Genomic DNA, 14246 nt, shown 5'->3' with positions numbered 1-14246 from the left:
TTCTCCTCTGTAGAATAATTTGAAATCAATTAGAATATCGATTGTGGAATTTTGAACTGAATATTCACATTCAGAATATGTTAGAACTTGTTCCGATGAAGCTGACACTATAGGATTAAGGTATAGGTTTTCTCCATCTGTTTCATCTTCATTTAGTAGTTCTTTACATGCAAATCTGTGATTGCCTGGTAATGGATAACCACAATGAAAGTAGTCTGATGGAAATATTCTTCCACATGTTTCATTATTCTTGTGATATAAAGTAGTTTCTTCGAATGGAAGTAGTAATGAAACTTCAAATTCATTGAGTGTTCTGCTTAAGCAGCTATTCGCATCGGTAACATATTGAATTCTTTGATTTCCATTTATTATTCCCGTAAACCGTAAAATGAGAAATATTATAATGTGCAAATTCATTATAGTCATAGTGTCTTTTTAAAATACTACTCTCTTGACTGAAGTAGGCAAAGAAAATGAATAAAAAGTATGTCGATATAATATATATAGTTCATTCTTCAAAATTATCTTGAAATAGTATACAAAAAAGTTATTCAATTCTGTTTGATGACTCAATCCTTCTTAGAAATGAAGTGAATAAATATAAAGAATTATGCAAAGTCTAACTGTGATGTTTATCAATTCTTCCCATTGATATGTAGGAGTTCACTGAAGTAATGATTTGTAACTTGTTGATCATTGGCTTCTCCTCTCAAATATGGATAAAGTCTTGATTCGGTTAATATTATGTTTGAAGGTGTGTTCCAATCAAGTGAGGATAATAATGATAGTTGGACTTTGTCACTCCTTGGTCCGATTTGAGCAGATTCCAAACACGTTCCAATATCGAGTTCGGCAAAAGTCTCATGAAGTTCTTGTCGAGTCAATCCTTCATTTCCATATCGTACTTGCATTATTCTAATACAATGTTGACATCCTTGAGCTCCCTCGAAGCATCTACACTGACTTTCTAAATATGTTACGAAGCGTTTATAGATATAGAATCCGATAACATAGTAAAAAGTTTCTTCAGTAACTCTTCTGATGAATTTTTTTGTGTTTTTCTTTACAACCACTCTTGATAATTGTCCATCCTTAAGATGAGCTGGAATAAACTCCTCTAGAAATATAACCGACATTGTTTCTGTTTTCTTCGTTTTTGGTTCCTTCACCATCAGAGCTAAATTGAAGAATGGTGGAGAATTCTAGAGGAGTAGACTTAATAACATTCCGAATCTTTTATTATTTTCATCCAACAGTTTTTTCATCTATAATTACATCATCAATTTCATGCTCGATTTCCTCTTCCAGTCTTTCTCCGATTAATGGAAATTGTGCTATATGAAGGAGTCTTCTGAAGAGCAGTTGTTTCGTTTCTTCACGTTGTGTAGGATGAGTCATGTAGTGCCGAATTCTATTCCAAAGCATGGTTTCAAAAATCTTTTCTTCCATCGTTTTAAAATCGATCGCGATAAATCTGTTAATCCATTCTAAATCAACCTCTTTTCCAATTTTACCTTCTCGAATGGTAGCTTCAAGATCAACCCATTCAAAGATCATCTTCAAATCTGAGGGTGTTATCGATATTTCTTTTACAGATATTGTTGATTCCAAACATTCCCTGCATTCCATCGCACTGCAGACACAGTTGGACTTTAATCTTTTCAATGACACAACTTTTCTAAAAGCAGCTGTTCCTAGAATGTAGTATAAACATTCCTCGGTGAGATGTGTACGAATTTGTTCATTTTCGTCAAGTTGAACCAAGATGTTATCCGGGATTATTTCTGCAACCTCGAATGGAACAAAATCTTTAATCAGAATGTTTTGAGCCATGTTACTATGAGAAAGTCTACATTCGAAATGATTTTACATTGGATAGTATATTGAATTTATATGAGCTTAGTTATATATTATTGATATTGTATATACGAAAAGAAGAGTCAATGAAGAAAATAAAATTTTATAGTAATAATACATCGTGGAGCAAAACTCTACTATCATATATACTTAGCAACAAAATTACTTCTAAAAATTATGCTAAAATGTATTCTGTGCTCACTCCATCGTTACATACTCTTCTTTTTGAATAAAAATATGTTAATCCTGTTCTAAGTTGAGTGTATGAGAACACTCTATTGTCTTTTTTTACAAAGCCTTTGTTTATCCCTTCCTTAGGAAATCTTGATTGTAATACTTTTAAAAAAGTGTCTTTTGTAAAACTATTCGTAGTTTTACTTAATCCTTTACTGCTATGCTTTGTAGAATGAGTTTCATCATTCCAGCAAAAGTAAGTCTTAGAATTTAAGGCTACTATTCCATGACCTGAAAATTCTACTTTGAATAAACCAGGAGTCCTTATATCATATTGATATACTTCTTTGCAACAATTTTGTAATTCCCACAACTTTGTAGGATCAGATTTACAGAGTTGGAAATCATCCGCGTGTCGTTCGCAATACATCCTAGGAAACCATTTTCCATATTCTTTGTAGTATATATCAGCGATCTCTTTTCTAACGATATTATCCATAGGTGCTGAAAGAGCCATGTAGGCACTATCTGTATCCATCGCCACATACTGGAAGTCCTTTCTGTCGAAGTATCTAAAATAAAAAAGTTTCAATCCTTAATTCTTGTTATCTTAGTATTATAATACTCTCATTTCAAAAATTTATCATTCAAATGTTTACCATTATACATATTTTTTCTAGAAGATACAAATGAGATTACTTACCTATCCATGAAGTCATAGTAGAACTCCAACATCCGAAGTTTAGCCAGTTGTAATATGGAGAATCCGATATGTACAGGTATATCCATCTTCATCTGAATAAATATATATATACAGTCTTATTAGATTCCTTTACATATATTAGTTCAAGTAAATTTTTCATTATGATTCAATTATATCAATAAGATAATAAATATATACTACTAACTGAAGACTTGTGTTGAGTCAACTCATAGAAGCTATCATCGATTTCCTCCAAAGATTCAAATCTGTGTGATCGTATTCTCAAGGATGCTTCATAATCTCCTTGAATATACTTGACATTTCGATGTTTTAATTTCTCAGTGATTGTTTTCCCGTACGATGAATTTCCAATGAGTTTATTGGTTGTGGCTATCAACTCTTGGTCAGGATCTTTGTCACCAGCTCTTCTAGCATTTGAGACAGATTCTCCAAATGACTTGAAAACTCTTCTAGGGGTGTATTCTATGAGTTGATATATTTTGGTTATAATCATCCCATGATTAAGATACCATTTTGCTAAAGTGGTGAGTAGTAAAATTTTTTGTCCAAACATACTCCCCACCAAAGTTCGTTGTTCTTGAGGTAGCATTCCTTCCTTTTCAGCAAATTCTTTCATACTTTCACTAAGATGATTTCTATTCAAAGATGTATTCTTGAAAATGGGGCTCATTTCTGAAAACTTTTCGTATAAGTTTTCAGGAACAGATATATCGCATTCAATGAATCCATATATCTCCCCTTTTATAATCTGCTGAATAATCTCATCCTCGGTGGCAAAGGAATTGGAAGGATAAAACTCTTCGTTGAAGATACTAATAAAGTTCTTAATCTCGGTGTTATCCTCAATCATCTTGTCCCATTCACACTCCCAGATTCTTACTAAACAATATCCAAGTTCTTTAACATATTCTTCCTTCTTTTTCGTTTCCTCCAGAACTTCACTCATGGGTCGATTCTTATATGGATGTATACTTATTCCTTTGGTCTTGTTACAGTTATGTCCATGCCAGAAACATCCATGAAATTGAAACACTGTATTCGATTCTTCACAATATCCATCAACAGGAAGATTATGTTGTCCAATTCTAAATTCTTTATCATTGTTTTCATGTAAGATTTGAATATTGTCCTTCCAAGTCAAAAATTGTAACCATCCATGAGCAGCCTTGCTATTTTTTCGAGGATGAGTGTATGCAAATCCATTTTCGAATCGCCTTATTCTAGGGTTTCCAGTAGGCATTTCTTGCATCATACTCCACAAATATAATGCATTTGCATCAACTCCTAGAATAAGTTCACAAAGTTTGGATTCCTTTCCAAACTTTCTTTCTCGAATCAGTGTTTTCTTCGACTCATGAAGTCTGTGAAAAATAATGCTAGGTCCACCTACGATATTGTCCTTGATGGTAAAGTAAATATCTTTATCGTTTTCCTTGATCAGACAGACAGGTTGACAAGTTTTGAAATGATGTGATGAGATTGTCTGATGATGAGAACTCATAGGATGAGGAGGTGAATCTGAAAGTTTCAACATCCATTTTACCGCCAATCCAGGAAGTGAAATGGCGTCTTTCAACATATCAATTCCCATGGTTCTGTAAACTTTTTTTTGTTTTTCTACAGCTTCAACAAATGGTACTACATCGAGATTGTTGTACCATACTAGAAAATCTTTTAACGTTTTCATCTTCTCTTGTTTCCAAATGTTTAAACAGATTTCATAATCAGCATCCGAAATATGTTCATCTCTCAAAGAACTGTAAAAGCATTCTTTAGGTGGTAGAAACGGTTGTTTCAACTTCTCAAGATCATCCATATATTCATAAGGATAGAATCCTTTTTGTTGAGAACATTTGAAAGCTTTGAGATACTTTGCATAGGAAAATCCTGGAGCAATGAAGTTGGAAATATCCAAGAATTTGAATCTTCTTGATTGAATACAGCTCATCTTGTTTGTTCTTTTCACTACAAAATCAAAATCTTCATCTTCTGTGTCTTGAAGACATCGAAGTAGAGGTCCTTTCATCACATTCAGGTCGTAGTTTTGTGAATTAAATCCTAGAATCGGAATAAATGAGATGAATTTGTCGAAACGTTCAAATAAATAACGAAATCCCTCTCTTGAATGGTATACTCGAGGATTGGAAAATTTGCAGAATTTAAATCTTTCTTCAACTTTTCCTTGCTTTTCAGCTTTTGCCTTCATCATCTGTCTAATGTAGTAAAGTTTTTTTTCAAGGATATCCCGGGCTTCATCAGCAATTTGGGAAATATACTGAACAAAAAAAGATATACAAGAATCAGTATCTCCCTCACTTACAAAACACTTTGGATCCTTAAATCCGGGTACATTTGAACAAACTGATATACTCATCAATTCGTGTCTCGATGTGAATGTAACCGAATTGGAATTTGGTGGAAGGTCGGATTTTGGAAGATAACACTCGATATCATAGGTGATTAAAAAAGGATAATAAGTATCTTCCTCAGCCACGGATATTCCTATCTCTCGTTTCAGTTGTTCGAAAATTGTAGGTGTTGCCTTAAACTTTCCTCCTTCGAAGATGAAGTTTGTTACTGTTTCTTGACTACATTTATGTCTCTTGAAATTTCCTCTTTTTGTAAAGCTCACTTCACAGGAAGGACAACTAAACCCTTTAGTATAAGCCTTAACATCCTTGATGAAACTGAAATGAGAGTTCTGCAAATCGAGGAAGAGTTCCTTTCCCTCTTTTTGGGTCGATGTCCAGATGACTGTTGAGGTTTCATCAGCATTCAGAGATAATACGGTTATACGGATGTCAAAACACTTCTCAAGAGAAATTAAGTCTCCTAACTCAATTCCAGGAAAATTCTTCATCAGATCTTCGGAGGATGAGGAAGGAGAAGAAATGTGTTTCGAGTACTTTTGAAATAGCATCTTCACAAGTTGCTGTTTTGGTCTTTGTCTGGTGCAATTACATCGCTTTGAACACTCACACATCTCCTTCAATGCTAAACATCTGAAGAAACAGAGATTGTCTGTGTAAGGAGTGCAGCTCATAGTGATTACATGTCGATTGTTAAGAATGTGAGACGGAAGATCTGAAGCCACTCCTATTTGCCCCATTCCAATCAATTTATAGAAATAAAATGAAATATTGGTAATTACATTCAATTTCCAAGCTGTATTCGGGCGTTCTCGAATCGCTATAGCAGCAAGATCTTGTCTTGTCAATTCTTCAAAAAAATTCTGTAGTTCCTGTCTTGTTGTAATCAGTTTTGCTTTTTTGAAAATTGTAGCATTATTCGATGAAGCATGAAAATATCTTAATTCTCCTGAGGCTTTATGTTCAAGAATGCATCCCACACTACAATTTAATTTAGCTCTTGTTTGTAACCCATTCCAAGTTGTCAACATTTCGTTCCATATTCTTTCCGAATGGTTTGGAGTTGGAAGTTCTGCTTGAGGAATATTTCCATTCAATAAATTTACGTTTAACGTTTCAACAACTCTTCCTCGTCGTCTTTTTGTTTTCATAGCATTCCAATATCTTCTTATTAACTCATCCCATGCCTCATCATCATTAACAGGAATGATATCCTGATTAACTTGTTCTCTTTCATTTTCGATAGGAACGATGGGCTCGACTCTATCATTAATACCAACTAAATTGTCATCATCAGCGTCCACTTCATTTTCGTTTCTTTCGATTTGATTTGTAGGTTGATCAGATAAATATCTATTTTCTTCGATTTCATTTGTATTTTCTTCTTCTGATACATCTGATTCATCGGATTCATCATCAGCAAGATTTCGAGTAATAGGAGTTACTGTTATCTTAGATCGTCTAAGATCTCCTCTTCCAATTTGAGTTGAAGCAGAACGAAATGAAGAATGATGAGAAACAATCTTTACTTTTTCGAAAATGAAAGGGGGATTGGAAACTTGTATAATAATCGAGGCATCATTATCATCATCATATTCGTGATATTGTTCCGAAGAATCATTAGTTGATGTTGTAAACGATTCTGAACTTTCATTCGATTGGAGATGAATGTGTTTAACATGTCTTTTGAGGATTGATTTTTTGTTAAATGAAGTCGAACATTCTAAGCAGATATATTTATTAGCTGAAACGGATGATACACTTCTTTCCCTACTTCTGCTTCTTTCTCTATTATCAATTGAAGTGGAAGGAGCAGAATTTTTCGATGAAATTAAATTATGCTCTCGTGAAAGCTTGAACATCTTTGAGGAAGATTTCCAGCTGCCAAGAATTAAAAATCTCATTTTACTATTCTCTCTACATTTATTCATTCATTAAAAATTTTTTCCACCAATTATTGTAAATCAACTCACCTCATCAGATTTGCTCCAGTCTCCTCCTGAATGGGAAGATGCCGGATACATTTCCTTGATGTATTCAAATTTCGGAAATATATAATCCAGTGAAACAGAGATAATCCAAAGTTCTGAGAGAAGATTATACATAGATATCCAAATTGTAGAATTAATCCAAACTTTTGTGAGATATATAATCCAGTTAGTTCGGAGAAATATAATCCAGTGAAACAGAGATAATCTAAAATTCTGAGAGAAGATTATACGTAGATATCCAAATTGTAGAATTAATCCAAACTTTTGTGCGATATATAATCCAGTTAGTTCGGAGAAATATAATCCAAAGTTCTGAGAGAAGATTATACGTAGATATCCAAATTGTAGAATTAATCCAAACTTTTGTGAGATATATAATCCAGTTAGTTCGGAGAAATATAATCCAAAGTTCTGAGAGAAGATTATACGTAGATATCCAAATTGTAGAATTAATCCAAACTTTTGTGAGATATATAATCCAGTTAGGTAAAGAAATAGTTCGAAGATTTGAGAATTTCATGTATAATAACTCCAGGAAAAAAGTCTCGATAATGGTGAGCCCATCAAACTTAGCTGTATTTATACTAGTCAAGTTCAAGGAGGTGGAACCCGAACAAAAGTTATAAATCTCTTCTAATCCATCTTGTCTCACTCAACTTTCGTGAAAATTGAATTTCGCGAAAGTGAATTTCGCGAAATTGGATTTCGCGAAATTACACATTATATATATATTATATAGTCAACTTTCGCGAAATTGAATTTCGCGAAAAGTGAATTTCGCGAAATTGGATTTCACGAAATTATATATTATATAGTCAACTTTCGCGAAATTGAGTTTCGCGAAAAGTGAATTTCGCGAAATTGGATTTCGCGAAATTACACATTATATGTATTATATAGTCAACTTTCGCGAAATTGAATTTCACGAAATTGGATTTCGCGAAATTACACATTATATATTATATAGTCAACTTTCGCGAAATTGAATTTCGCGAAAGTGAATTTCGCGAAATTGGATTTCGCAAAATTATACATTATATATATTATATAGTCAACTTTCGCGAAATTGAATTTCGCGAAAAGTGAATTTCGCGAAATTGGATTTCGCGAAATTACACATTATATATATTATATAGTCAACTTTCGCGAAATTGGATTTCACGAAATTATATATTATATAGTCAACTTTCGCGAAATTGAGTTTCGCGAAAAGTGAATTTCGCGAAATTGGATTTCGCGAAATTACACATTATATATATTATATAGTCAACTTTCGCGAAATTGAATTTCACGAAATTGGATTTCGCGAAATTACACATTATATATTATATAGTCAACTTTCGCGAAATTGAATTTCGCGAAAGTGAATTTCGCGAAATTGGATTTCGCAAAATTATACATTATATATATTATATAGTCAACTTTCGCGAAATTGAATTTCGCGAAAGTGAATTTCGCGAAATTGGATTTCGCGAAATTACACATTATATATATTATATAGTCAACTTTCGCGAAATTGAATTTCGCGATTTTCAATTTCGCGAAAAGTCTTCTGATATTATGGATGATGCAGCTAAATTTATCAAAACTCATTAATCATTTGATGAGGAGAATTGTATATAACCAGCAGAATTTTACTAAAACGATATCAGTTCTTCATTCAAACTCAGAGAATTAACACACTACACAACTATGGAGGATAATACTCAATCTGGAGTGATAAAACCTGGATCGAATAGTTCAGTGAAGATGACGAAAAAGAGAATTTCACCTGTAACTCTTTCTAACACGACTCCTCCAACGAAGAAGAAGAAATCCAACCAAATCGAAACGAATTTGGAGCAAAGGGCAAAAGATGTGGCAGACAAGTTAAGAACATTAAGTAAGGATACTTTAATGGAGGCAAAATCACTGCAGAAAATGACAGACCTTTCAGTAGGATTGATTATGGAGGTGACAAAAACGGAAGGAGCTCATTCGATCCATGGAGCGTGCTGTATCATTCACTTCAACTATGTGGAAAATGGGATTACTAAATCTACTGCTGTATTTGCTCCAAAACGATTTCTAGATGAATCGCTGTCTTATCCAAGTATTATGGTATATCTTGGATTAAAACCTAAGAGTAATGGACAGGGAAGTTACCATGACTTAAGACGAGTAACAGAAGGAACCTCAACTCCCTTGGACATGAAACGCACTCTAGCCAATCTGAGATCGAAGAGACTTGAAAAACTTATACAACTTTTCGAGACTCGTCATCTCAAGGAGTTCAAAGCACCATCTATTTTCTACTATCACAATGTTGGAACAAGTGAATACAAAGATGCTGAAGGCAAGGTGAATGTGGTACCAACTGTAGCATTTTCAACCAAAGTTGATGGAGAGGAAGTTCAAGGAACTTTAACGATGCCTTCGAGATATGCCCTTTCGTTGAAAGAAAATTATCCGGGTATCATTATATACAAGGGACTAGTAACATCTCACAATACTCGCGAATACTACGATGTAGTAGTCATGGGACATGAAGAAGCAAGCAGATTTTACGAGAGTTCACAATGCAAAAAGGAATCTGCTATCATAGATATTTCCGATGACGATGAGTGAATGATAAACAACTCGATACAAACTTCGTTATAAAGATTGTACATGAACATTTTCTTATGTATATATTCAATGTTTCATTTATACTATATTATCTTTATTGTGTCCTATCTACTTGAACATTTTCATATATTTCAAGTTAAACATAAACTATTTTATTTTTATTGAAACAAAATGATGATGGAAATAATGAATACTACATATAAATATATCTTTTAAAGTGAATAATTTTGTAATAAAACTGATCTTTCATTCAACATATTAATTTCTCCAACAAATTTCAATCTTACATACAAAAAAATACAAAAAAAAAACCGAAAATAAATTCCTTAAAATTCTTAACCATTCAAGAGCTTCAACATTACAAAAACATCAAATCTTCAAAAAAAATAACTTTGTACATAAACACTTTCTCATATATATTCAATGTTTCAAATATATAACAATCTCCAGAAAATCAACCCCTCGGTGTCCCAGATATTAACCCCCTCACTCATCCGGTAATCTCTCGCTCTCCTCGATAATCCGCGAGATCCACTCCGGAAAACCAACCAGCCCTCGATGTCCCAGATATTCACCTCCCACTAATCCACCGATAATCTGCGACGATTCGGCCGACTAATCCGCAACGATTCCCCCGACTAATCCCGCGATAATCCACGTTTAATCGGATGACTCATCCCCCACTAATCGGATGACTCATCCACAGATAATCCGCCGATTACGCCGGGAGCGGATCCATACCCCCTCGAATTCAACCCCCTACTCTACACCACAATTTCCCCCCAAACCCCAACATCTCATTCAACTCCACGCAATTCAATCTACACCCCTAGCCAATTTAATTCGCAACCCCCTTTTTCTATCCCCCCGCTGGATCCGTCACTTTTTTGTGTAGATCTGCTCTCTACATACTACTATTGTCTGATAATCATGACGAGCCTGTTGGTCACCTGTGATAATTGAAAAGTGCTGCAGAAATTACTTGCGAAGTATTGGGTCACATGATCAGATTACGACTTGCCGATTAGACCAGGCCGAAACAAAACTGTAAAGTAGCGAGCATCTATATTTGATACGGATCTTCGGTAAAACCCGAAGTGTTTGTCATAAACTAGTACTACGATAAGTTTTATATTGAGCTTTGTATATATATTGGCCTTTCAATTCACGTGAGAACATGCGTGACAAGACGATAACCAAATTTCGTGGCTACGTCATCGAAATGAAGAGATTCCAATCTACAGCGGCTTTTCGTTTTTGAGCTTTTAAGAGCTTGTAATCACATTTCCACATATTTGGCACTTACAACACAACGGAGTAAGACATGGTGAATCTTTTGATACCAAATAACTGTAATGTGAATTTTGTTGCAAGTCAACCTTTAAGGTCCAAACACACTAGGCGATTTTATCGCGAGCGTCATGAAGAGGGCGGAGATATCGCTGGCGTGTGCATAAACACACTTGAGCGATTTGCTAGCAAATGATATAATGGGCACGCCCACAAACTGCCAATAAAATTCTGTATCGTTAGTTTCTTCGGAATTGTTAATAAATCTAGGTTAGTCAATATGGCGCCGTCTTGGCGACAACGTAAACAACTTACGCATTTGTTATAACCTATCTCACTTTCACGGATTGTACACTGCCTACACTACAAGAAGACATAAGAAAAAACGATTATCGTATTTTAACCTGTAATATTTTTTACGATTTGTATACATGTTTTATTTTGTAGTAGTTTTTTATACTTAATAAATTAAATACTTACCGTTCTCAAGATGGTCAACCTGTGCAACGATTGACTCCAAATGTTGGTTTTCAACTCGGATTTTTTGTAAATTTTGTTTGTTATGGTGCACAGGACTGGGAGTGCTATTATTAAATTTATGAACAATTCAGTGTTCGTTCTGAAGATGTTTCAATCGTAACAAAATAACCAATTGTCGCTGCTGTACGTTGGTGAACATAGATAAGAAATAATTGCCCGCCATAAAATTGCATTCTGGTATAAACCAACCAATCGAAATGCATCTTGCTAGCGATAAAGTTCTGTAGAGAAAGTCTAGTGTTATCGCTCTGCATGAGCACGCTGAGTGAATTCTATTGCAGATTAGCGCTACGCAGCGCGATATTGCTCTAAATATCGCCTAGTGTGTTTTCACCTTTAGCGAGATGTTGCATTATGCGCCAGCGTTTGCGGCTATGAATGTCACGATTTGTGAATTTACCAGGAGGTGGAAGAATGATGTCCGATTTCATTCATGTCCGATTGAGAACTTGCATGGGTACTGCTACTGCGATTTACCTACTAAAGTTCTACGATAGCGTTATCTATTTATTGCCGTTTATGATAGTTGCTGCGAGACTAGTATTTGATTCAAACATGCAAAAAAAGAGGTTTCTTCGCGAAAATTAAAAAAAAAAGATGAGAACACCACGTCACGGAGTATTTGCTGATGCAAACATGGGTTTGGGATAGTATGAACTCTGATATCATCGGCAATCACCGAAGTATTGTGGCATCAACTCCGAGATATGGCGACATAGTGTGAACTAGAGTCGCCCCGATTGTGGTATCGATATCGGTGCTGATATGGGTGTTAAGTATTTGAATCGGTATCGGCCGATCTTTCTTAAAACATTTGAAACTTCAGATACTTTTTACAGATCAAATATTTAGCAGAAAACCGTATTTTAGACTGCTACACAAATAAAAATCATCAGCTGCAAGTTCCTTACTTTTACCTAATGAATTCCTTAATTTACCTAATTCAGGGCCTGCCACACAATTTATTTCACGTTTATAGCCTGATCAACATCAGCACAGCTGAGAACCTTTTTGCTTTAGTCAGAACGTAATCACAAAGTGTGGTATTTTCCAACTACAGCGATAGGATTTATTGCAGCCAATCATGAACAAGAAAACAACAATGGGAAACAAGAATGCAGTGTAATATTTTTAGGTACTAACATTAGGGAAGTAATTTAAGCAGTCGATGCATAAAGTTATTATTTCTCTCTTAATCCTAATGATACAACGTATCGTTTGTATCGGACAAAATAATCCCAGTGGCTTATCGGTATTTAGCCTGTCCTCCATCCTCTGTGGCAAGTGAGTCCCACTTCAGTACAACTGGCTACATTAATAGTAGGCCCTAATAGAAAGACTTCTCACTGAGAGAATTGAATTACTAACGGTAATTAAAAGAAACATTGATTTGCTCTAAACTTGTACAGGCGCAGCAGTTCGTTCAGCAATAGACGAGAGACTTCATTATCACAGAGAGAGCTATACCACTAACAGTAATTACTATTATTATTTACAAATTATAGGAAGCATGGACTGTTTTGTTACTACAAGGGCGGTATGTCAGTATGTGAATATATATATTTTTTTTCCATAAATACAAACAAATAAATACATTACTATTTATATTTTTTGCATTATATTTGTATAATAGAGTCAACAATTATCTATGCAACACAGAAGATCTGAATCGGATTATTTTTCAATAAGAATTGGTATATCAGATCGGTATCTGGACCGGATGGTGAATTTAGAATCGGGGCATCTCTAGTGTGAACCAGCCTTAACTGGCAAGCCAATACAATATGATATGTTTAGCATAAGTAAATGGTCAAGTATCCGAGCATCCATTCTTGCGCATCACACTCCCTCCTCCCCCATAAAGCACTGACTGGTCTACAAGTTCATCTTACATAGTCTATCAAAATGTAGTAGTTTTCATTATTCTTATTTTAGCCTTATGTTAGCCTCTGGACCTTGAGCTAAATTTCTCACAAATTTGACAAATTTTGACCGCAGACAAAGTGGCACTTCTGCCTCACAAAAATCGGACAGTTGATATAAAGAAAAATTCAGTCAAAAAGTCAATCATTGGAGATGGGCACTACTATAATTTTCCTTGAAATTGTGTTTTGACAGTATCGTACTGATGACAATAATATGTAAGCCCAAGTATCAATGCTCCCAACAAGTAGCGTTAAGATTGTGAGGTCTACAACTGTCTGCAGGTATTCATCTTATAATTGACATTAACACACTAGTGGCTTCTTTCCAAGCGTCTGTGAACTCCATTTTTTTTCAAAAGGTCGAAATTACAATTATTCTGTCGATACTCACTAGCCCAAGAAAAATAACAATATGCCTGTGTTCTTGGCTCTATTTGTTGTGGCCTTTCTAGGTTCAATGATTAGGTGCCTGCTAGGTTTGTAGTGATAGCTCTTTTTGTTAGCGGGGCGCTGAATAAACTTTCTTCTCTCAGGACTTTATGGCTTCCTGGCTTGCCACCTCTTTGGGTGAATCGTATTTGCTGTGGATCTCCATCTAGATGAGTCGATCCTCGGCTAGCTGTTTGCTGCCGGCTCCTTGGCTATCTTGAGCTTCTGTCAGCCTTCCCCTGTCTTGGCGCCTCTCTCTGCGCTTGCCTCGCTCCCTTCTTAGCTCGCCTCGCTCCCTAGCTCCCTAGCTCGCCTCGCTCCCTAGCTCGCCTCGCTCCCT

This window comes from Watersipora subatra, chromosome 3 (assembly GCF_963576615.1).
Source record: "Watersipora subatra chromosome 3, tzWatSuba1.1, whole genome shotgun sequence".
NCBI lineage: Eukaryota > Metazoa > Bryozoa > Gymnolaemata > Cheilostomatida > Watersiporidae > Watersipora > Watersipora subatra.
The sequence above is the reverse complement of the archived record's forward strand: the minus strand, read 5'-3'. Positions refer to the sequence as shown.